This window comes from Notamacropus eugenii, chromosome 3 (assembly GCF_028372415.1).
Source record: "Notamacropus eugenii isolate mMacEug1 chromosome 3, mMacEug1.pri_v2, whole genome shotgun sequence".
Taxonomy (NCBI): domain Eukaryota; kingdom Metazoa; phylum Chordata; class Mammalia; order Diprotodontia; family Macropodidae; genus Notamacropus; species Notamacropus eugenii.
The window spans coordinates 349,734,087-349,761,458 of record NC_092874.1 but is presented as its reverse complement, the minus strand read 5'-3'; positions in this window follow the sequence as shown (position 1 = coordinate 349,761,458).

The window sequence follows — 27,372 nt, the reverse complement described above, 5'->3', positions numbered from 1 at the left end:
TCACTGCTTTATGTAATTTTAATAATAGACCGTAGGGAGAAAGTTCACTTCTTGCCAGAATGATGACTTGAAATCTTTAAATTAGAAAACAACAAAGAGATAAGATCCTAAATACTGAGTCTTGGACTGTGAGGCCAGATATCCCAGAACCATATCCAGGGAAAACTGGTTCAGCAGGATATGATTTACATTGTTTAGAGGACTTTGGGTTGTATAGAAAAGAAATAAGAAAAATCTCTGATGGAATATGCATGAGAGTCTCTAAAAATCATTTTGTGCCAATAGTACCATAGTCAGGATTAGGAGCTTGAGGAATACATGTATTGGCTGGAGTAATAGATCATAATTATCAATGAGAAACTATTGTGACATTCCAAAATTTAGGCAAAAAACTCATACAGTTTTGCAAAAATGATAGAATAGTTCAACTGATTATTATTCGTTGTGAAACAATACCCCTTGTGAAAACTGATCCTCCTTCTGAAATAACTACCAGAGGAACTGAAGGATTGGGTTCTTCTGATCAAATAAAATTGGGAGCTAAAGTATGGGTAAAATGGAAGGCAGATGACGTTTCAAAGGCTGGGGAAATTATAGCACATGGGAAAGATAATACCATAATTGTCGTTTATTCAGATAAAGATTACCAAATTGTACTCTTAATTCATATTTTCTACCACGAATGAGGCTATGGTAGTGGATTCACGGACTCTAGAAGCATGACTAACACTACCTATGCTGCTTCTGATTATCATCTCCTTGTTTCTTTTTTATTTTTTTGTCTTTTAAACTTGTTTGCTAGGTTTATATCCTGCAAGCTTAGCATCTTCCACCTTCAGATGCCTGATTGCTTAAACCAGATGTCACCCCTTATCCTTGATGGTGATGTGTCTCCCCTGGACCTGGTCTCAGTCAAACTCTGGATGCCAGCTAAAGAACTGACCTCTTGAATGGGACCTCTTGGAGCAGGGAAAATTCTTTGTCCAATTTCAGCAGGAAGTAGCTATAGAAGAAGAGATCTTCATCCCTTACTCCAAGATTTTAGTCCCTCTTTCATTCAAGGAGGGAATGATGGATTCTTGTACTCAAGCCCCACCCTAAGTTATTGTTTTATGTGCTTATTTTGTGTGACTCTTGTTATGTTGTTGTAAAGTTCTATTGACACCAGTTGCCTAAGATATGATTTAATAGGCTTATTTTCTGTTATCCCTGTTACAGTTTGATTGATACCAGTTTCCCCACCAACCTATTTATTAAATAGGAAATATCTTGGGTCTGAATGTAATGATCATTTAAATAAGAAGGTCTTTCCCATTCATTAATAGGTCCATGTGACTTGCTTAAATCACATGAAAGCCTAAGTCTCATGTGGTGGAAGGACCTTGCCAAACAAGTGCAACAGGAAGGGTGGAACAGAAGTGGGAGGAAGTCGATGAGAGCAGATAGGGTAAAGGAGAAATGATGCAGGCAGGCATAGCTAGTCTTGTGAGTGTTTGGTAACAAGGAAGATCAGGGCATACAACTAGAGGAGGACAGTAAACTCAAAGCTCCTACATCATAAACCTCCAAGAGGAATATGAATTGGTGGTAGTCAATGGAGGAAGTCAAAAATGATTTTGAAAATCAAGTAAGAGAAGTAGAGGAAAAGTTAGGAAGAGAAACGAGAGTGATGTAAGAAAATCATGAAAAATGAGTCAACAGCTTGCTAAAGAAGATCAAAAAAATACTAAAGAAAATAACACCTCAAAAAAATAGACTAACCCAGATAGCAAAAGAAGTTCAAAAGTAAATGAGGAGAAAAATGTCTTAAAAGGCAGAACTGGGGGGGAGGGGGGCAGATGAAGCCAAGATGGCAGAGTAGAAAGGCACATATACGCAGGCTGTCCCCATGCAGCCCATAAAATACCTGTAGAGAGGGACTCTCAACAAATTCTGGAGCAGCAGAAGTGGAGAACAACAGAGAAGAGGAGATTTCCAGCCCAGGGGGACCTGAAAGACCCCCAGGAAACGTCTGTTGCACCAGACGTGGAGTGAAGCTCAGCCAAGCCTTGGGTGCCACACCACTGCATGGCTTTGGGAGGAGGACACATTGGGGGCAGAATCTCCAGTCACATTAGCAGCGAAACCCCAGTCCCAGCAACAGTGGTCCCCAGATCTCTCAACCCACAGGCACCAAAGGTCACTGAGGGGATTTTTTCAGCTGGCCAGGAAGGGAGAAGGGCCTTTCCATAGCTCCAGCCTCAGGCAGCTGCTGCAGAGGCCACATCTGACAGGCAGCAGCAGTTCCTAACAGCCCATACAGCTGCCCTCATCCATTGTTGGATCGTAAAACCCCTGGGGGCACTGAGCAGCCAAATCTTACCTCAGCCCTGTGTAGAGACCCTGCGATACCTGATCTTTATCTCACACTGAATGGCTGCCCTGCCCATCCAGCTTATCTGAAAATCAGCCCCCAGTGCTGACTTGGTGGAACTGGAGACCAGGTGGCTGTGGAGACGTAACTGCTCAGATTCTGGGCACAAAGCTATCTTCATTCTCCTAGACCACTGCAAATCCTTTATTGTGCCACCTTGGAGGAACTGAGATCTTACAGATTCACAGAGTACACCCAACTCTTGACAAAGGACCCAAAAGTCAAGTAAGTGGTTGGGAAAATGCCTAAAAAAGGGGAAAAAAATAAGACTATAGAAGGTTACTTTCTTGGTGAACAGGTATCTTCTCTCATCCTTTCAGATGAGGAAGAACAATGCTTACCATCAAGGAAAGACAAAAAAGTCAAGGCTTCTGTATCCCAAACATCCAAAATAAATATTCAATGGTCTCAAGCCATGGAAGAGCTCAAAAAGGATTTTGAAAATCAAGTAAAAGAAATGGAGGAAAAATTGGGAAGAGAAATGAGATACAAGAAAAGCATGAAAAGTAGGTCAACATCTTACTAAAGGAGACCCAAAAAAATGCTGAAGAAAATAACACCTTGAAAAATAGGCTAACTCAACTGGCAAAAGAGGTTCAAAAAGCCAATGAGGAGAAGAAGGCTTTCAAAAGCAGAATTAGCCAAATGGAAAAGGAGGTTCAAAAGCTCACTGAAGAAAACAGTTCTTTCAAAATTAGAATGGAACAGATGGAGGCTAATGACTTTATGAGAAACCACCAAATCACAAAACAAAACCAACAGAATGAAAAAATGGAAGATAATGTGAAATATCTCATTGGAAAAACAACTGACCTGGAGAACAGATTCAGGAGAGACAACTTAAAAACTTATGGGACTACCCAAAAGCTATGATCAAAAAAAGAGTCTAGACATCATCTTTCATGAAATTATCAAGGAACATTGTGGCCAAATTCCAAAGTTCCCAGGTCGAGGAGAAAATAGTGCAAGCAGGTAGAAAGAAACAATTCAAGTATTGTGGAAATACAATCAGGATAACACAAGATCGAGCAGCTTTTACATTAAGGGATAGAAGGGCATGGAATAGGATATTCCAGAAGTCAAAGGAACTAGGACTAAAACCAAGAATCACCTACCCAGCAAAACTGAGTATAATACTTCAGGGAAAAAAATGGTCTTTCAATGAAATAGAGGACTTTCAAGCATTCTTGATGAAAAGACCAGAGCTGAAAAGAAAATGACTTTCAAACACAAGAATGAAGAGAAGCATGAAAAGGTAAACAGCAAAGAGAAATCATAAGGGACTTACTAAAATTGAACTATTTACATTCCTACATGGAAAGACAATATTTATAACTCTTGAAACTTTTTTCAGTATCTGGGTAGTTGGTGGGATTACACACACACACACACACACACACACACACACGCACACACACAGAGAGAGAGAGAGAGAGAGAGAGAGAGAGAGAGAGAGAGAGAGAGAGAGAGAGAGACCACAGGGTGAATTGAATAGGATGGCATCATATCTTTAAAAAAATGAATTTAAGAGGTGAGAGAGAAATAAATTGGGAGAAGAAAGGGAGAAAAGAAATGGGGAAAATTAACTCTCATAAAAGAGGTAAGTAAATGACTTTTCAGTGGAAGGAAAAAGTGGAGAGGTAAGAGAAAAGACATGAAGCTTACTCTCATCACATTCTACTAAAGGAAGGAATAAAATGCACACTCATGTACGAAAACCTATCTTACAGGAAAGTAGGGGAGAAGGGGTTAAGCAGAGTGGGGGGCATGATGGAAGGGAGGGCAGTGGGAGGAGGGAGCAATTAGAAGTCAACACTCTTGGGGAGGGACAGGATCAAAAGAGAAAATAGAAGAAATGGGGGGCACTTGGCCCCTTCTCCCCTACTTTCCTGTAGTGTAAGATAGATTTCCATACCAAATTGAGTGAGCATGTAATTCCCTCCTTAAGACACATTTGAAGAGAATAATCTCCACTTTTTCCCTCTTATGTCCTCCCTTTTCTCCTCCATTGAGAAAGCTTTTTCTTGCCTCTTTCATGAGATATGCTTTGCCCCACTTCATTTCTCCTCTCCTCCCAATATATTCCTCTCTCACCCCTTCATTTTATTTTTTAGATATCATCCCTTCTCATTCAACTCACCCTATCCTCTGTGTGTGTGTGTGTGTGTGTGTGTGTGTGTGTGTGTGTGTGTGTGTGTAATCCCTCCAATTACTCAAATACTGAAAAAAGTGTCAAGGGTTACAAATATTTTCTTTCCATATAGAAATGTAAACAGTTCAACCTTGAAAAGTCCCTTACGATTTCTCTTTCCTGTTTACCTTTTCATACTTCTCCTCATTCTTGTGTTTGAAAGTCAAATTTTCTCTCCAGTTCTCGTCTTTTCAGTAAGAATGCTTGAAAGTCCTCTATGTCACTGAATGACAATTTTTCCCCCTGAAGTATTATACTCAGTTTTGCTGGGTAGATGAGTCTTGGTTTTAATCCTACTTCCTTTGGCTTCTGGAATATCATATTCCAAGCCCTTCGATCCCTTAATGTAGAGGCTGCTAGATCTTGTGTTATCCTGATTGTATTTCCACAATACTTGAATTGTTTCTTTCTAGATGCTTGCAATATTTTCTCCTTGACCTGGGAATTTTGGAATTTGGCCACAATGTTCCTAGGAGTTTCTCTTTCCAGATCTCTTTCAGGAGGTGATTGGTGGATTCTTTCAATGTTTATTTTACCCTCTGGTTCTAGAATATCAGGGCAGTTTTCCTTGATAATTTCATGAAAGATGATGTCTAGGCTCTTTTCTTGATCATGGCTTTCAGGTAGTCCCATCAATTTTAAATTGTCTCTCCTGGTTGTATTTGGTTCTAGAATATCAGGACAGTTTTCCTTGATAATTTCATGAAAGATGATTTCTAGGTTCTTTTTTTGATCATGACTTCCAGGTAGTCCCATAATTTTCCAGGTCAGTTGTTTTCTCTATGAGATATTTCACATTGTCTTCCATTTTCTTTCATTCTTCCTTTTTGTTTTGTGATTTCTTGGTTTCTCATAAAGTCATTAGCTTCCATCTGCTCCATTCTTAATTTTGAAAGAACTATTTTCTTCAGTGAGCTTTTGAACCTCCTTTTCCATTTGGTTCCTTCTGCTTTTTAAAAAATTCTTCTCCTCATTGACTTTTTGGACCTTTTTTGTCAATTGAGTTAACCTATTTTTAAAAGTGTTGTTTTCTTCAGCATTTTGGGGGGTTACCTTTTAGCAAGCTGTTGACTTGCTTTTCATGATTTTCTTGCATCACTCTCATTTCTCTTCCCAGTTTTTGCTCCAACTCTCTTACTTGATTTTCAAAATCCTTTTTGAGCTCTTCCACGGCCTGAGACCATTGCATGATTATTTTAGAGGTTTTAGATGCATTGACTTCTTCTGATGTTATGCTTTGTTCTTCCTCCCCCAAAAGGATGGAAGGAAATACCTGTTCACCAAGAAAGTAACCTTCTATAGTCTTATTTTCCCCTTGTTTGGGCATTTTCCCAGCTAATTACTTGACTTTTGATTCCTTTGTCAAGAGTAGGGTATACTCTGGGAACCTTTAAGTTCTCAGTTCCTCCAAGGTGGCACAATCAAGGGAGAGAAGTTTACTCCTCTCCTGGTTCGCACGTTGGTCTGAGACCAACCAAAATCTTTTCTGCCCATAATCTGTTAGTAGTAGTATTCCCTCTCCACAGCTGCCTCCAGCTCTGCTAGCCCTCATCTTCCTCACCCCAGGACCACCACTCAGAGCTGAGAGTCAGATAAGCTGCTCAATTCCCCTAGGGACTTTAGGCACAAGGCTTCAAAAATGGACCGTGCTACTGCAGTGGCTGCTGCCAGTGGGGCCAGACCACATTCCCTTCTCATCCAAATAAAGAAGCTTTCTCACTGACCTTTTTTCACAGTTATGGTTACTCTGCATTTCCCTTCATTTTATTTCTCACATTTATCTTTTTCAATCTCATTTTTTATCTTGTCCCTTCTCAAAACTCTGGTATCCTTTTGACTATTGCCTCCCTTAATCCTCTGTTCCTTCTAAGAGTTTTCCGCCTTCTTTTATCTCTTTACCTTCCTATATCCCCGTAGGGTAAGATCGATTTCTATACCAAACTGAGTGTATATGATATTTGCTCTTGGTGGCAATTCCAGTAAAAGTAACATTTAAGCATTACTTACCCCTCTTCCTCTATCTTCCACTCCACAGTAAAAACTCTTTTTTTCATGCCACTTTTATGTGAGATAATGGCTGGCTTAGAGTGATTATCACTGGCAACAGTTTCTATTGATTTAGATATTTTTTCTTTTGTTCGTTAAAAGGACCATTCCCTGACTATTTCTTAAAGAGGCCTTTTCACTCAATGGGCATACCTTCATCTAAGTGAGTACCTGAAAAGGTCAGCCTAAAAAGGCCAAAGTCTCCCACTGCATCCCAGGCCATCTCTAGTCCTGATGAATATCTTGTCACTGGCCCCAGATGGCTCAGGAGGAGAAAGTGAGGTTGGTGACCTTGTACAGCCCTCCCTTACTCAAAACAAAGTCCAGTGTAAGTTATGTCATCGTTTCTCTGATGTTGTGGTCTTCTTCAAAAACTAAGGACAAACACAGACAGTCACATGAAAAAATTCTCCAAATCACTATTAATTTTGTTGTTGTTCAGTTGTTTTTCAGTCATGTCTAACTCTTTGTGATATCATTTGTGGTTTTCTTGGCAAAAATACTGGAGTGGTTTGTCATTTCCTTCTCCATCTCATTTTACAAATGAGGAAACTCAAGCAAACAGGGTTAAGTGACTTGCCCAGAATTACATTGCTAATAAGTATCTGAGGCTGGATTTGAACTCAGGAAGATGAGTCTTCCTGACTCTAGTCATAGCAGTCTATTCACCATGTTACCTAGCTGTCCTTCATTTTTGATTAGAGAAGTGCAAATTACAATAACTGTGAGATACCTCCTCACACCTATTAAATTTACTAATGTGACAGAGAAGGAAAATGGCAAATGTTGAAGGGAATATGCAAAATTTGGGACATTAATTCACTCTTGGTGAAGTTGTGAATTGACCCAAACATTTTGGAGAAGAATTTGGACCTGTGCTTGAGGATTATAAAACTGTATACCCTTTGATCAAGTAATACTACTACTAAGTCTGTATCCTAAAGAGATCAAAGAAAAAGGAAAAGGTCTGACACATATAAAAATTTTTATACCAACTCTTTTTTTAGTGGCAAAGAATTGGAAATGAAGGGGATTTCCATTAATGAGGGAATGTCTGAACAATTTATAGTGTAAGATTCTGATGGAATACAGATGACCACGATGATTTCAGAAAAAAACAGGGAAGTCTTATATGAACTGATACAAAGTAAAGTTAGCAGAATCAGGAGACTATTGCACATAATAACAGTAATATTGTACTACGATCAAAAACAAATCTAAAGGATTTGTGATGAACCATGCTAGCCACCTCCAGGGAAAGAACTGATCGAGTCTCAATTCAATTCAAAGCATATTTTTTTCTTCATTTTTTTCCATTTCTTTTTTTTTTTTGTCTATGTCCTCCCTTGCAACATGGAAAATAAGCAAATATGTTTTGTATGACTACATATGTATAATCTATATCAAAGTGTTTGCCTTGTCTAGGAGGAGGGGAGAGAGTAAGGGAGGGATAAAATTTAGAACTCAAATTTGTAATAAAAATGTGAACTTTTTTTACATATAAATAAGGAAAATTAAAGTAAAAACATTCTTTAAAAGTACAAGTAAGTCTTTTGAAGGTGGAACATTATGTGGGAGAGAAAGAGAAGGAGGGAGGGAGTTAGTGAGAAAATAGGACATAATGGAGAGAGAGGAATTAGAAGGAAGAAAACATTCTGCTTTCATATATCTCAGTTCTTACTGGTCTGTTTGATAGATGTCAATTTTATTTTATCTACTCCTGAATGCAGAGTTGTTACGGGGCAAAACTCCACATATAAGCTGGAAACACAAGAATTAATCTACCTATGTGACAAGGTGTATTGTTAATGTATTTTTCATGGAATTAAAGTATTTTTAATGGAATGGGAAGATCTTTACCATCTATTACTAGACCTATGTGACCTACTTAAGTCACAAGGAACCCTATGTCACATGAGTTTGAATCACATGAAGCCTGTGTTAGGAGGAGTTTGCTTAATGGGTGGAACAGGAAGGGGTGGAGCAGGAAAGGTGGAACAGAAAGAGGCAGAGCTGGAACAGAGATGAGAGGCTAGTCACGGCTGGGAAGGATAGAGGAAGCAGGCAGCTAGGATTGTGAAAGTTTATGGGAAGGCCTAATAACGCGTATAGACTTCTTGGTTACTATGATGAATTTCTTTGTTGCTATGATAGATTTGACTCTGTTATTGAGATTAGGCTTTCTGATATCTGAATAAATGTTTTGGTCTTATATGTGGAGAGTCTGTTACATTTTGTAATTCAGAACTGCTAGATATTCATAGCTGCTGTAGGAACTATGCAAATTGCATTGATACTGCATTTGGAAACAAGGATGGGATCATGAAATATCAGACCTCTATTTGGAGGCAGAAAGGCTTAAGAGAGAGAAATGGATATCCCAGGATGGGAAGATTTACTTAATTTCTCCTTAGCAAGAAAATGGGCTAAAAGCACAGGCCTCAGTGAAAACTGAGAATCAAGACTACTGAAGGAGAACCTAAATGGGAGAATTGTTGTATCTTGGGTACATTTCCTTGAGAGAGAAGAGTAAGAGTCAGCAGATTCAAAGTCAGAAAAGAATGAGAAGAAGAGAATTGTTTACTTCTCTCTTGAAAGCAGGGGTAGATTTTGGAAGAATAGATGTTATTTCAACTAATAACATAGTAATATTAACATATGTCAATGATTCAATGCATATCTCCCCTGAATGATAAAGCAGAATGGTTTTGTGGATGAAGAGCTAGTCTCAACAATAAGAAAACCACCATACTCAAACTGTACCTCTGAAAAGTGAGAACTGTGATTTTGGGCAAATCACTTAAAGTGCCCTAAGCAAGTCTTTAAGATTAAAAATTTCAGAGAAGGTGTCCAACCACATTGATAGAGAGAACTTTCTCATCTAAGAATTCTCTATATTTATGAAATTACAGGTCTAATCACTCTCTCTAACCTTTCTCTGAATAACATAGTCTCTCCCATTAATATTATTGATGAACTTCAATATAGACCACTTATTCCTACTTTCAGATCATTAGCTGAACTGTATCTAAATTTCAGAGTTACTCTTTTGGTACCTCTCCCTCAGACTCTACCTCCCAACTTAAATCTTTGCTCCTCTAGGAATTTTACAATGAGGGACAGTGAGTCTAAGGTCAGAATAAATCAAGAGTAGCCTTTTTAAATGTATTAATTAAAAGACTGAATGTACAAATAGTCATTGTGTAAGTACAAATATTGTTAATATTAGATATAATAATGTTACATATTATTATATATAATGAATATGGGGACCCTTAAGCTTTTATTCAAGATTAACTTATTAACTCTTTAACTTATGGATCCCTTTTAAGGATGTGTTTGAATGCACAAAACAAAATATGTAGAATTCCAAAGGAAAGCAAATGTAGTGAAATATCAAAACACCAAAGAAAGAAAATGGTTCCAAAGGGAGACTCCTGTTTCTTTGGACCTTTCTTTATGTTTTGTTGTTGTTGTTGTTGTTGTTGTTGATTATATCCAGATCTTTAAACACACATGCCTTCAAATGAAGGTTTTGATTTTGGTATCCTCTTTTAGAAGTATGTCTTCTAAGGATTGTTTATATAAGATAGAAATTTTCATATGTTAAGCTACTACAATAAAGGAGGGAAGAAGAACTCTTTTCCCTTGTTCTTCATTCTTGGGATTTATATATTGCCTATCCTGTCCCATAACTCTCCTTCCCCCACAACTGAGAACTTTCTAGTCATCACTGTTGTTTCAGTCACTACAGGGAGCGGTCTTTTGAGCATATGTGAGGGAAAAAAATGGGAAATATCAACATATGTCAATGATTCAATGCATATCTCTGCACTCTGCCTCCCCCAAAAGACATCAAGCTAATTTATACTCACTATATGTCTTAAAGTAAATCCTGGTTTCATATCTTTAACCTTATTTGGGATATTTATAAAATATATCAGTACAATATAAAATATATCTAATATAGCTCCTAAGCCTCCAGCTGAACCACATCCAAAAGAAAAAGTCAGTGACAAGAGTATTTGCTCCTTGTTTCCTTCGCTCTGTGGGTGAATAGTGTTTTAGCCACCCTGTCTCCCTCTTTTGCAACTACTCCCTCCTCATAGAGAATGAAATACACAAATCTGACAATTATGATGGATTAAACTTTCACCTAAGCTGACACTAGTACTAATGAAACAGAAACAGAAAGTATGAACAAAATTTAAAGAACAGAAAAAACTGAATTTAACATAAGCTCTTTCAGATAACAAGAGGGGGAATGAAGATAGGTAATTCAATATCTGGTATCTATTCTCCCAAATGGAAAGGCAGCAGCAACCAGTGACTCAATTACCCTGTTTTTGGTTCCTCACACTGTCCCAAATGACCTCTGAAAAAACAGATGATTTCTGCTGTGGCCCCATGTCAATCATGACTCAATGCTTCCCACTCTTTATTTTATCTGAATCTCTACACTTGAATCTCTAAAACAAACTCTAGATCTCAGAATCTTCCCTTCACTTCTCTTCTTCACTTGCAAAGTTCATATCCTTCCTTGGGGACTCATTCAGCTTTTACATTTACTTCTTGGAGATTAATGCAGCAAGGAAGTGAAAACTTTTCATGGTCTAATGAACAGTGTTCTTCTATGTCCTGCTATAGAGGAAGATTCTTCTTGACACAACTACTCTCAGGAAAGATGTATTTTAAATTTCCACATAAATTGTAGAACTCATATCATTTATGTATCTAGAAAACTTTTCTACAGGTAAATTCACTAAGTACCATATTTAATTTTCTCCCTCTTAAGCCAATTAATCAAGTAAAAGAAAAATTGTCAGTTGGTAAAACTTAGGTGATATTGTTCCATGTAAATAAGTAGATACATAGAAGATGCATACAGAGTAGATGGAAGGTAATATGAAAGGATAACATACTAGCACATAAAGGGATCCAGAAAGGCAGAAGGTAGAATTTGAGCTGAATCTTAACGTAAGACAAGGAACTGAGGGACAAAGTATTTATGTAACGAAAAATAGCCAGTACAAAGGCACAGAAGTTGGAGATGGAATGTCATGTGAAGAACTGCAAATAGGGATCATAGCTTGATCTCTAGTACATCTAAAGGGAACCAAGGATAGGAGGTTTAATTAAGGGAGGGAGCCATGTTATGAAGACTAAGTTCTAAACAAAGTTTATATTTGATCTCAGAAGTAATAAGGATCCACCAGAACTCATTGAACAGGGGGCGTCGTTAAACCTATATTTTACAAAATTTAACTTAGTGAGAAAAAATTTTGATGCCATAAGAGCAGAGAGAAAGTTGTGGTGATATAGTGATTAGAGCTATTAAGTTTTTGAAAGAATTTTTGTCTTTTCTATGCAAAAGTTCAGGCCAGAGATGATGAAAGTCTCACCTAAGATTCTTTCGTGGTCTTTGCTTCAGGATTTGACCTCAGCAAAGTTTTCTATTTACCCATTTGAGTCTCAGTGTGGACAATAACCTGGACATTTCACCTCACCCCAAAGCACATTCTTTCTCTTAGAAATTATTTTGTCACTGTTCACTCCCATTCACTCACCCAAGAGTTAGACAAAAAGCACTAAAACATGGTAAGAAGAAAGGAGGCATTGATAATGTTTTCTTTGATACAAAGAAAAGACCAGAAACCTGGCGAGTCAGTCAGCAAGCATTTAAGTGCTTACTATAAAGCACTAGGGTTTCAAAATAAACAAACAAAAAGTAAAGGTTAAAACATTCCCTCAACATCCCTCCAAAAATTGACACATTTCTTATTTTGTGCTCTACTTTTAAGTCTTCTTTTGGCAAATCTAATACATTAGGTAAACTGAAGGTCATCATTTTATATGAATTTTTAGTTTGCAGAATGATATCAAATGAACCTAGTTCCACTTCTAAAATGTATTTGTTCTCTGAAATTCTATTTATATGTAACTTTTCAACACCACACCCATTTATTGTATAAAATCAGAAAATAATTTCTAACATTTACCATTTAATTTTTAAGGAGCACAACTGTAAAGTAATCATTTTCAAATATGGCTTCAACTATATTTAATAATTTGTTGTACTACTCTTTTCTTCTTTTGCTTCTAATGAAAGCCAACCAGTTTTTCTTGAATCAAGAACTTCACATTCTAAAAAAGGGTCAAATTGTTGAATGCCTCTTGGAAGTAAATAAAACTTTGTGTCAATTTGCATATTGCTTTTAGTTCCAAACTTTTTTTTTAACATCATATCCCACAAAATTTTCCTTTCAAAATACTCTTTATTTAATAGGTTCTAATGAATTAATTAGTGTTTCCACATCATCATCAAAGTGTGTGTGTGTTTCTGTGAGTGTATGTGTATGTATATAACTACATAAATATATTTATATATGCATATATGTATGCATGTTTTTGTATTAAAGTCATCTCCTGGGAATGATTTAAAATAAACTTTTATTTTGTGTTACTCTCATGCTCTATTGCCTTCTCTCTGTGACATAGTTATTTTTCTTCCACAGTTGACAGAAACATTTACAAGGAGAGGGGTAGATTTCTAATTTTACTTTGCTGGTATATAAATGTCATTTTATACAACTAGCTGTTTTTCTTTGTTATAACTTCTTTCTCCTTGTTTTAGCCAGAGGCTGTCCTCTTTATTTGATCAGTATAGTTTATATCATATTCCAGGCAGCACTTCTCCCCAGGAGAAAAACAGGATTTCAAATTGCTACTCATGATTCCTAAGGCAAACTGAAAGGGCACTGACTGAATTAATGTTTCTCTTACTGTTTCCAGCGCTTATTGGTTTTATTTCCATTACTTTGTAGATACATTTGTTTTCTCTCTTTACTCCCTATACTAGACTGCCAATTATTTTTGGTGCCATTATTTACTCTTAGCTGTGTACCTGGTTAAATAGGGGAAGAAATCAATAGGCTGATTTCGTGACAAAATTTAACTCAATTTCTCAACAAATAACTAAGCAATGTTGTTGATGTGGGGTGAGATTCCCTTCATTAGAGCAAAGGGATTGTCCTAACTGAAATAAGCAGGGGGAGTTAGCATCCATGTTTCCCTGTTGCTATTAAAAGCTTGGAGGTAAATCATTTACGTAGGAATATTAGCATTTTTTAAATTGCTGCCAATTATCATTTGACAAAATAATGCATTACCTTATATTGTTCATATGTGTATTCAGGATGAACAGTGAAAAGAAAAATCAAGGAGGTAGCATAACATATTGGAAAAACATTCACATGATGTCAGTATCACTGTAATTGTTTGTCTAACCAATCAAAAAGAAAAGTAGCACCCTAAGGATGTCTTCCATATTTCCACTTCCCATACTCCCATACTTAAATACTATATTATCACATATACTGGAGAAGTAGCATGGAATATTGGATAGACTGATAGACTTGGGGATGGAAGACCAAGTTTCAAATCTTTCCTCCAATAATTACTAGGTACAAATTCCCTACAGTCTGTGCTAGTGAAGGAGGATTCCCATGCTGATGAAATCAGAAATATATTGATTGATATATTAAAAGAATAAAAAAGTGTATCTAGAGAATTGTAGAAAAAATATGAAAATGAGTCCATGATAGAACCAAGAAATGATGCTAAGGTTCAAAGGTCCCAAGAACAAAAATTCAGAGATTCAGAGCTTCCCATACTTCCACTGTATTTATAGGAAGAATTCCCAAAATACCAGTCAAATAAGAAACAGACCTTCTAAAGGTATATTTCCTTCTCACAAATAGATCAGTTAAGTATTAGCATATTTCCAGTCTTATTAAAAATATTTGATAATCTGGAGGGCTATCAATTCAGTATGATGTACTTTTATGCAATATCTTGTGATGAAACTTGTCTTGAAATGTATCACAGAAAATTCCTGTCTCCTTGTTCAAAGGTCATAAGGCCAGTCAGAAACCTGTTTCAACAGAATACAGCTAACCTTCCCATTTAGACATATTTAAGCCCTAATTTGGATGATGAATGAATAAGCTATAACCTTTTCTCTTTAATGCCCCATAAATCATAACTACCCTGAATAGGGGAACATTTGTTCTTCACCACTTACCTTAAAGTAAAGTACATTGGCAAGGAAATGTTCTTGTATTTCACTGATTGCAAATTAAAATAATGAAATGAATGTCAAATGTCGTTTCAATGTATATTTCATTGCCATGGAAACCCTCAGGTAACTGAGTTGGTTAAATTGCAAATTATATATCCATCTATTTAAAGACTTCAATGAAATAAAACTATTTAATCAAGCTTATCAATTCTTCTCTGCAATCATAATTCCCTATTAAATTCAAAGTGTTAGGTGCCTCTCTTCCTTTAACTAGCATTTCCATTATCTATAAAGTTCACCTATCTATGAACCTGGCTTATAGACATAGAATATGTTTTATACCCAGTAAATGTGGACAGTTTCTTTGGGGATAATTTTTTTTCGACAGCAAAATTCATAACACAGGCCATTTTATATTTCAGATACACACACACACACATATGCATACACACACACATATCCCACCACTACACTTCAAAAACTTTAGCTCAAAAATATCCACTGCACTTGCTTTCAATACACAGTCAATAGACACAATTAGCTCAAAGTAAAAGCATAAATTGCCTGAGATGGTGTGGTAATTATAGTAAGAACAATAATAACAAAATTTTCCCTCAAAAACCGAGGACATACACTTCTACAGATATGCCCAGAATCCATGGGAGAATTAGCACATATATGGAGAGTGTGACACAAGCTCAGAGAACACACAGCCAAAACAACTCACTCTTACAAGAAGACAGAATGTGATTCCCTTTCCCTATTCCTGTAGTTCTCATGTTGCTCTCCCTCAGTACAGGATCTTTGCTGGACAGGTCTACTAAGTGGGCATACTCATTCTGAGACTCTCTAGTGGATTCTATTTCCCATTCACCTTCGTCACACTCCATAGAGCTATCTCATGCCTTGACTAATGGTTACGTTCTTCATTGGGTGTGGTGTCCTCTGTGGTTTGAAAAACTCCAGTGAAAGATACCGTAGCCAATGTGGAGAGGAAGGCAAGAAGAGTGAAATCAGCTCCCTTCTCCCCGCCTTCCTCAAGGAATATTTCCTGCTCAAAAATAGATTTCTTCCACTCTTCTCTGTCATGAAGCGTCTAAACCCAAACCACAGAGTCGTGTCCTCTCTAAGTTGACTCCTTATAGGGTGTCTTACTTTGTTTTACTCTAAAAACAGGACTAATTAGCTAATTTTGTTCATTTCCTTTTTAAATTGAAATTTTATTTTTACCAATCCAATAGGTCTTACCTCTCCCATCCCATTAAGAAAAATGAAACATCTTATGAAATTTAAAATTGATATCTTACTTTTTTCTGAATTTATTATTGATTGAGAATTACATGTAAACAATGGAATCAATACTTAGGAATTAAGTTGATTTGCAGGGCTTCTTAAACTGTGGGTCACAGCCCCATATGAGGTCAGGTAACTGAATGTGGGTTTCCTGAAAAATTTGGCAACAGTAAAAAGTGACTGAACATGAAATGATCAAAAATTAATTCAAAATCAAATGCTTAATGAATCTGAGATGTTTCTGGCAGTGCTTGCCTGTGTTGCATCATGCAACTTCATTGCAGCTTTGGTTCCGAACACACAATATGCACACTCTCCTCTGCACATACAGTCACACCATGCAATGCCAATGAATGCTGCCAGAAACACTTTGCCACAGATTCAAGATTATTTTATGTTATGAATTGCAGCATTTTTATTGTACATACAAAATTGTTAAATGAATTTTGGTTTGTAATTGGTACAGAATTTTCTATAATTTCTTAAGTGGTCCTAAATATACTTTTGCCATTCTGTATTACATGTGAAGCAATGTTCTCAGCATTGACAATTATAAAATTAAAATATCAATTAACTCTAAAAATGCTGAAGGTACTCTACATTCTACAGTTCAAATATTCACCCAAATTTTAATTCTTTGTGTAAAAATGAACAAGCATATCCATCTCATTAGTATACAAGTTTGTTTTCATCTTTAATAAATGGTAAAATTATACATATACCAAAGAATTGCTTTAAAATAAATGTTTTATGATTTATTGTCAGCAAATATTTGATTTGTATACCTATTTTATAATGCTGTGTACTCAGGGTTGTATAAAAATTTCTTAGGCAAAAAGGAGTCACAAGTGGAAAAAAATTAAGGAACACTGATTTAAGGGATAGCTTGACTACTTAACATTACATATCTGACTTCTTAATAAAGTATGACTTTCTTATTTTTCAGGGCTGCAACTCGGACCCATTCCCCTGGATCGGAGGAGAAGGAAGAATGAATCCCTGAAGTCATGAGATGTTCTGCCTAATCAGTCATAAGTCATGGGTTTCTTAATATCAGAGAATATCCTGGAGAATGTTGACTAACTCTCACCATGAGCCTCAGAAATACCTTCCTGTAAATCAGGCTAAATGTAAGCCCACCCTACACTTTTGCCAACTTTATAAGAGACTTCTCTCTCTACTCTAATATATCTCTGGTCACTGAGGAGCCATTGACCTCTATTATTAGCAAGTACTAGCCTTGCCCATAAATATTCTTAAAATCTTTGTGGATCAGTTTCTCTTCATCAAACGTATATATATATATATATATATATATATATATAATCACAGCACACTGCTTGGAAAGTAAATATAAAAGTCAGGCAAAACAAATTTCTGCATCACCAAGACATATTATATATGTGTGTATGTAGTCACACTATATATATATACATATATATATATATATACGATATATATATATCATACTATATGTATATATATTCACTGCCAATGAATAATCTTATTTTGCTTGACTTTTACTATTTACTATTTGCTACTGGTATATGTGAGTAGATATATATGCATATAAGTAGGTAAATACACACACATACACATCCCTGTATACACACATGTGAGTATGCATGTGTGCACAAATTTGTATGTAGAAATATCTGTACTTTCATTCTATCACCTGTCTGTAAGGACATAAGGAGCATGTCTAATGAGTTCTCTTTAATCACGCTTTCTCATTGCAGTGATTAGTATTCCCTAGCTCTTTCCTTCCCTTCCCTTCAATTCCCTTCCCTTGCCCTGTCCCAAAATCTTACACCCACTACACTCTGAAACTGGGACACCAAGGGGCCCCTGCCAAGGGGTCCTGGATTCACCTAGCTTTAGAGTGATTATCAGTAATAACTGTTGCTGTTTCCCACACAGCCTGATGTCTTTTTTTTTTCTTGACCTCATTAAAGGGGCCATGCCCTGGCTACTTCTTAAACAGGCCTATTTAATGAATGGATGTCACCTGGACTAATGCACCCATGGTCTCACAGTGCATCTTGAGCCATCTCCAGTCATCCTGAGGGATATCAGGTCACTGGATTCAGATAGCTCTGGAGGAGAAATGAGGCTAATGACCTGCATAGCCCTCCCTCACTGAAAACAAAGTCAAATGCAAGTCATGTCATCATTTCTCTGATGGAATGGTCTTCAGCAATGAAAGACAAACACAATTCCCTAGTCTTTCAAAAGTTGTTTTTATGATATTCTTTTTTCTTCTATTAATTGTTCTTCTGGTTTTACTCACTTGATTCTGTATCAGTTCATACAAGTCTTCTCAGGTTTTTCTGAAACCATCCCCTCCATCATTTCTTACAGTATAATAGCATCACTTCATGTTCAAAAGCCCTAATTTGTTCAGCCATTCCCTAATTGATAAGTACCTTTTAGTATCCAGTTCTTTGTCAACACAAACAGAAGTGCTATAATGTTTTTTTCTGTACATAAGAATCATTTTTGTCTTCATTTGATCTCTTTGGAGTAATCATCAAGTAACAGTATTACTGGGTCAAAATAGTTTAGTAGTCTGGAAAATTTTCCAAGTTGCTTTTAAGTATGACTGAACTAGTCCACAGCTTCATCAGCAATGCATTCATATGCCTCTTTTCCCACAGTCAAGCTTCCAGCACTTGTCATTTTCCTTTTTAGTCAACTTTGCAAATCTGATGGCTATGAGGTAGAATTTCAGAATTGTTTAAGGTGCATTTTTCTAATTATTAGCAATTTTGAACACTTTTCATTTATCTATTGACAGATTGGATTTCTTTAGAAAGCACCCTGTTCATATCTTTTGACTATTTATCAATTAGGAAATGACTCTTATTGATAGAAATTTAACTGGTTTCACTACATCATAGAAATGAGTCCTAGGTCAGAGAAACTTGCTATAAATATTTTTTATATTTACCTGCTTCCTTTTTCATTTTTCACTGCTTTAGGTTTATGCAAAAAAATTACCTAATCTGTTCCACTTATCAACCTATTTATTTTGTAGCCAGTACCAAATTGTTTGGATAATTACTGTTTTTAGTATAATTTGAGAGCCAGTGGTAGACTAACCAAGCTTACTCTTTTCCCACTTTAAAAAATATTTCCCTAACATTCTTTATATTTTGTTATCTTTCTTGCTCTATAAAACAATTCTTTGGTGATGTGATTGGTATGGCATTGAATAAGGAACGTAATTTATGCAATATTGTCATTTTAATATATTAGATTGACCAATTTATGAGCAATTAATATTTCTCACATTATTTAAATCTGAATTTATATAGAATGTTTTAGTCATATTTATATAATGCTTATATTTTTATTGGCAGATAGACTTCCAGTATTTGTAACTTCTGTAGTTATTCTGGGGGCAGCTAAAGGGCTCAGTGGAGAGAGCACTGGTCCTAGAGTAAGAAAGACCTTCAAATAAGGCTTCAAACACTTATTGCTGTGTCACCCTGGACAAGTCACTTAACATCCATTTGCCTTAATCCACTGCAGAAAGAAATGACAAATCACTCCAGTATCTTTGCCAAGAAAACCCCATGAACAGCACTAGCATACTGATCAAGAAGTGTCAAACAACACAGAACAATAAGTATTATTTTTTCATTTTATTTTTTATTTATGAAATGAAACAAGCGTTTCATTTTTTTCTGTTAGATTTTGTTGGCAATACATGGAAATTTTGTTGATTTACTTGGACTCTTAAAATATCCCTACAACTTTTCTAAAATTGCTGTTTCAATTAGTTATTTTTAGTTGATACTCTAGAGTTCCCTGAAGAAACCATTATATCATCTGTAAAAAACAATAATTTAATGGCAATTTAATCAGTTCCTTCCATTTATTTTTCTTGGTTATTGCAATATTTAGCATGTCTAGTAATATACTGAACATTAGTTATAATAATGGGCATCCTCTCTTTACCTTTAATCTTCCTGGAAAGGCCTTCAGTGTATTCTCATTACAAATAGTGCTGACTCTTTTTTTTTTGAGAAAGATTCAACTTATTATTCTAAGGAGAGATTAATTTATTCCAAAATTTCCTGGTGTTTTTAAGAGAATGGGTGCTGTTTCAATACCTTTTTCTGCAGCAATGACATAAATATAGGATTTCTGTTGTTTTTGTTGTATGGTCTGCTATATTTGTAGTTTTCCTAATATTGAACCAACAGTGAATTCCTACGGTAAATCTGATGTAGTCTCAGTGTATAATCTTTGTTGCCCCATAGGGCATAGTTTAAATATCATAGCATGTTTGTATGTTGGTAGGATTCTTTCTTTCCCAAAATGTTTATTTTCAGATGATTTAGGTAATATTGAAAATAATTGCTCTCCAAATGTTTGATAGAATTTGTTTCTGAATGCCTCACTTTCTGAAAGGCCACTCATTCATCTAGGATATACACCTGAGATGAAAGATAACCCAGAGACAGAGTTTTGGGGTAATCAATAATCAATTTACAATTGGACTGGCTAGAAATCAATAAATTGATGGTCAATGGCTTTTCCTGGTAAGCAAAAATGTTAAAGGAGACCCTAAAACCCCTTAAACACCTACTGAAAGAGAATTCCCTTGACAAGCAAGAGTCAACCTTCATTGGTGAACATATAATGAGGAGGTGGGTTAAAAGTCATCAGCTTCTCTTTCTGAGAATGTAGCTTGATCATGAGACTGAGTAGCTACTAGCAGTCTGGAAAAGGGAACCATTTCCACTCAGATCTCTCTGGTTAGTTTTCTCCTTCCTGAGCTTGGTCACCCTACACTCTAATGGAGAAGTTCAAGGACAGGGCATCATTCCCTTAGAGTTAGGTTCATACAGACTAGATTCTTCTCATAATCTTTTCCCCATTGACTAGGGTGTTTTAATTAATTTTATTTGAATAGTACGTTATGTTTTTCAATTACATATAAAGACAACTTTTAACATTCATTTTCAATGAAATATTGCATTTCAAATTCCTCCCCTTCTTCCTCCTTTCTAAGATGGCAAGCAATTTAATATAGGTTATACACATGCAATCACATAACATATTTGCATATTAGTCATGGTGTGAAAGAAGACTGTAACCTAAACTTCATCTACCACAGAAAATACACAAGATGCAAAGTACTCACAATAGCTGACTGAAAGAAATGCAAATTCATAAAATATTCAAATAATGCACTAGCCTCTTCTTGGAAGCTGAATATGCCTTGTGTTATATCTAAATAAATTCTCATTCATCTCAGATCTATTCAAGCAACTTAGCAATGGTTATTTTGACAATGTCCAGATGTCTTGCTCTCTAGTTAATAGAAAATCTTTCTTTCTAGAAGGCTTATTCCTGAATACATTGAAACTGAGAAATTCTTGTTCACTTAGGTCATCTCAAATTTGTGTAAAACAACAACTTTCAGACACAATCTCTAAATTGTGTTCAGAAAAGGATATAGAAAAACAGAAGACAGTCCAGAGCCAAAGGTCTATAAACATCTGGGGCAGTAAATGCAATTAACTTAAGTGTCTCTTCATAACAGTTATTTTATACACCTGATTGCGGTTAAAGATGAAGAAATCCTCTCACAGTGCTCTTCAGCATAGTAGGTGAATGGAGAGAGCATACAAAAAAGGTGATCTGGCCTCACATCTCATTCATTTCATTTAAAAAAAATTTTAATTGAAAAGCATTTATTTTCTTTTCTCCTACCTTCTTGGTCGGCCCTTAGGTCAGGAAAGAAATGAAAAAGAACAATTTTGTAATAAATACAAAGGCAGTAATTCATTGTTGGTGGAATTGTGGACTGATACAACCATTTTGGAAAGCAATCTAGAATTATGCCCAAAGAGTTATTAAACTACCTACACCCTTTGACCCAACAATACCACTACTGGGGTCTGTTTCAAAAAATGATTAGGGAAAAAGGAAAAGAACATATATGTCCTAAAATATTCATAGTAACTCTGTTTGTCGTAGCAAAGAACTGGAAATTGCATTGATGTTCATCAATTGGGGAATGACTGAACAAGTTGTCATATATGATTATGATGGAATATTATTGTGCTATAAGAAGTGATAAGGTCAATGGTCTTAGAAAAACATGGAAAGACTTGCACAAAATAATGAGCAAAATGAGAAGAACTAAGAGAACATTGTATACAGTGATAATCATTTTAGATCCTTTGAGCCCCAATAAAGCCAAAGCCTGAACTAATAAACCAAAAGAAGCACCCTGGCAAAATTGACATGCTTTGCTCTGCTCTATGACTAAATCCAAAATGCCCCTTCCTGTGTCAACAACTACAGGACCAGATGAGACTGACCAAGAGCATTCTTCTGTTTGTTACCACTAAGGAAAGGCTGCCTGGGACACGATCCTGTTTTGAATAATGGGACTTTTCTTACCTTAGTATCCTGTGGGCATATGCTATGTAGAGGCAAAACAGACAACCTGGGATTGTTATTCCAATGAACAATTTATGACTTTATTATCTTATTGTATTTACAACCTATGCAATTCAGAAAATTCCTTTCTCATGTTTTTGGTACAAACATGGAGGTTGTAATTTTTGAGACACAGACAAGTTGAGTCAGGATTGCTCTGAATGTATAAAGGATCTTCTCATCCTGTTTATCTCGGAGTCTGACTCCCATGTCCAAATATAAATATTCTGCTACCTGAAGGGAATAAAGAATATAAATATATATCATCTGGTTTGTTTGCCTTTTTAACCAAACTTCCAGGTTGACAACACTAACAAGAATGTTGTTTTAAGAATAATTTTGAGTAAATAAGTTATTTATCCAAATAAACTATGAAAGGCATATGAAGAAAGACACTATTTATACCTAGAGAAAGAGCTGATAAATTAAAGTATATATAGACTAATTTTACATATGTATATATACCTATTTGTGTCTAATGGAAGCCCACTCTGGGGAAACAGGAAGATAAAGAAAAAAGAAAAAGAAATTTACATGATAATTTTGCAGTGTATTTGAGAGGAAAAGCAAGTTGTATATAGTAGATATTCAGTATCATGCAGTTTAAATTCTTACGGAAATGCTTGTTTTATTACATATATAGTATTAATGGAATAAAATCATAAAAGGGAAGAAATAAACAAATACGCAGTTAGACAAAACAAATTTCTACATTGATCAAATCAAAAATATATGTCTTCATCATGGATCTTAAGTCCATCGTCTGACAGATGGTGAAAACAATTCTTCATCTTCAATGCTCTGGAAATATGACTGGTCATTGGGTTTTTTTTATAATGTTTTTAATTGGCAAATTGTATTCCGGTCATTCTTACTTTATTCTGCATCATGCAAGCCATGTACTTCTGTGGAACATTTTTTAAATCATTTCTTATGACTTTATAGTAGTTTATTGCATTTGCATGTGATATTTAATTCAGCTATTCCCAGACTGATAGACATCCCCTTAGTTTAGTGTTTTTGCAGTATTGAAATTAATTGTTCTTTGAAGACTTGATCAAATTCATTTGTAAATGTCAGATTTTTTCTCTGTTTTTTCTTTTCCTTTTTCTGAAATTAGTTTATTTAAACTCCCAATTATTCTTTTGATCTAATCAATTCATATTTTAAATGCTTTTTCATTGTTTTATTGACATATAGTTGGACAAAACAGTTTCAAGTAATTTTTTCTTCATTTATTGTAATTTTATTTTTTTACATTTTTGACATATGTAATTTGGTTTTCTATTGTTAAAAAAATTAAATTAGTTAATAATCTGGTTTTAAACTAGCTTCTTATTTTATTAGTGAATAGATTGCTTTTTTCTTTGGTTTTCATTATCATTAAACACTTTTGTTTTCTTCATGTCAATTTTTAATGTTAAGTTGATATTGTTTTATTTTAAATTTTCTGGTTTTTGAGATTATTATGTTTTGCATGCCCAATTCACTGATGTGTTTTTTTCTCATTTTTGTGGTTAAAAGTGTTTAATGGTATAAAATCTCTCATAACAACTGTTTTCACTATATCCCACAAATTTTGAAATGCCTCATTGCAATTAGGTTCTTTAATGAAATTATTTTTTCAGTGATTTTTGATTGACTATTTGTGATTAAGTTATTTGTTCTCAAACTAATTTTAATCTTTTCTTAATGGCACTTTAATATGTCAGATATTTTGTATTTACTTGTGGTTTTATGCTGTAATACATAGTAAATTTTAATAGTCATGATATGTGATAATATCTATACTCCTTGCTATTCTCATTCACCAGAGATCTAGTTTTTTTCTAATTTACCTAAAATTCTACTCACATTCTCAACATCTGTAATTTTTTTAGATTTATCTAGACCTTAATGTAAAATATTGAGTTCTTCCATCATTATAATTTTCCTATTTCTCCCTTTAACTCATTTATACATTTAATATTTAGATGCTATACTATTCAATGTATTTATATTAGTTTTATTTATGTATTTTCTATGACATTTTTCATCATGATGAAGTTTTTTTCTACTTATCTCTTTTAATCAGATTGATTTTTAGTTTTGCCTTGTCTGAGACTCTGAATACTATCCCTACATTTTTTCATGGCTAGACCTCTTTCACTCAAAATGTACAAAATTAAACTCTTTATTTTTCTCCCAAACTTCTTCTTCTTCTTAAGTTCTTCATTACAATGGAGGGCACTACTATCATCCCAGGCACTGAAGTTCACAAGTTTGTGGTCATCCTCAACTCCGCATTTTCTCATCTCTCTTATCAAGGTGGTTAGAAGGGAGGGAAGAAGAAATAATGGAAAGGGGAAAGAAAAGGAATGGTGGCTGAGAGAAGGGAGAGAAGAGTGAGAGACAGTGGTCAAAAGCAAAACTCTTTGGAGGAAGGAAAGAGAGAAGGGAAAAATAAAAGCATGAATGGGATGGGGAAATAGGATGGAGAAAAAGGCACAGATAGCTATCATAATTCTGAATATGAATGCCATAAAATAGAAGTGGGCAGCTTAACAGATTAAAAACCATTATCTTACCATATGTTGTTTACAAGAAACACAATTGAAACAGGGGAATACACACAGGGTAAAGGTAAAAGGCTGGAATAGAATATATTATACTTCAGCTGAAGCAAAACAAAAAGCAAGGGCAGTAATCCTAATCTCAGGAAAGTAAAAGTAAAAAAAGATCTAATCAAAAGAGATAAGGAAATTGTATCCTGCTAAGAGGCACCATAGTAATATAATTACTAAACAGATATGCACCAAGTGGTATAGGAGCCAAATTCTTAGAGAAGAAGTTAAGGAAGTTACAGGAAAAAATAGAGAGCAAAACTAGACTATTGGGGACGTCAACCTCCCCATCTCTGAACTTGATAGATCTAACCTCAAAATAAACAAGAAAGAAGTTAAGAAAATGAATAGAATTTTAGAAAATTTAAATGATAGACCTCTGTAGGAAATTGAATGATCATAGAAAGGAATATACCTTTTTCTCAGTGGTACATGGCACATACACAAAAATTCACTATGTACTAGGGCATAAAAATCTCACAGTCCAGTGCAGAAAGGCGGAGATGGTCAATGCATCCTTCTCAAATAATGCAATAAAAATTATATGTAATAAAAGTTCATGGAAAAATAGACTAAAAATAATTTGGAAACTTAATAATAGAATGCTAAAGAATGAATGTGTCAAAGAATACATCAAAGAAACAATCATTAACTTCATTTAAGAGAATGACAATAATGAAATAACATACCCAAACTTATGGGATTCAGAAAAAGTATTTCTTAAGGGAAGTTTTATCTCTGAATGCTTACATGAATAAAATATAGAAAGAGGAAATCAATGAATTGGGCATACAACTGACAAAGTTAGTAAAGAAACAAATTTAAAACCCTCGATTAAATATCAGTTAGTAATACTGAAAACCAAAGGAGAGATTAATAAAATTGGAATTAAGAAAACCATTGAACTAATAAATAAAAGTAAGAGATGGATTATGAAAGAAAATAAAATTGAAAAAGCCTCAGTTAATTTGATTTAAAGAAAGAAGAAAACCAAATTGACAGTATCAAAAATGAAAAGGGTGAATTCACCAACAATGAAAGAGAAATTAAAACAACAATTAGAAATTAGTTTGCACAATAATATGCCCCTAAATTTGACAATCATAGTTAAGTGGATGAATATTTACAGAAATTTAAGTTGCCCAGATTAATAAAAGAGGAAGTAAAATAATTAAATAACTCCTCAGAAAAAGAAATTGAATAAGCCATCAATGAACTCCCTAGGACAGAAAATCTCCATACAAGCAAATTCTATCAAACATTTAAAGAAAAATTAATTCCAGAACTATATATATTATTTTGGAAAATTGGCAAAAAGGAATCCTACCCAATTCTTTAATGATACAAATATGGAACTTATACCTAAACAGGGAAGAGCCAAGACAGAGAAAGAAAATTACAGACCAATTTTACTAATGAATATAGATGCAAAAAAGTAAAATAAAATATTAGCAAAAAAAGATTACAGCAACTTATCATGAGAATAATATACTTTACTCAGGTAGGAATTATACTACCAGTATAGGGCTGGTTCAATATTAAAAATAATACGAGTGTAATTGATGACATCAACAACAAACCCTGACAAAAACCGTATGATTATTTCAATAGATGCACAAAAAGCTTTTGACAAAGTACAACACCCATTCCTATTAAAAAAAAAAATAGAGAGGATAGGAATAAAAGGAGTCTTCCTTAAAATGATAAGTAGCATCTACCTAAAACCTTTAGGAAGCATTATATGTAATGTGGGTAAGTTAGATTCATTTCCAGTAAACTCACAGGTGAAATAAGGATGTCTATTACCACCACTGTTATACAATATGCTACGAGAAATGTTAGCTTTAGCAATAAGAGAAGAAAAAGAAACTGAAGGAATTAGAATAGGCAAAGAAGAAACTAAGTTATTGCTCTTTACAGACTATATGATGATGTACTTAGAGAATCAAAGAAAAACTACTTGAAATATTAGAAAAAACTTTAACAAGTTGCAGGATATAGAATAAACCCACATAGATTATCAGCATTTCTGTGTATTACTAAAAAAATTCCACTAGCAAGAGATAGAAAGAGAAATTTCATTTAAAATTACCGTATACATTGTAAAATATTTGGAAGTCTACCTGCCAAAACAAACCCAGGAACTTCATGAACATAATTACAAAGTACTTTTCATGCCAATTAAGTCAGATCTAAATAATTGAAAAAACATCAGTTACTCATGTGTAGTCCAAACTAATAGAATAAAAATGACAGTTCTACCTAAATTAATTTACTTATTCAG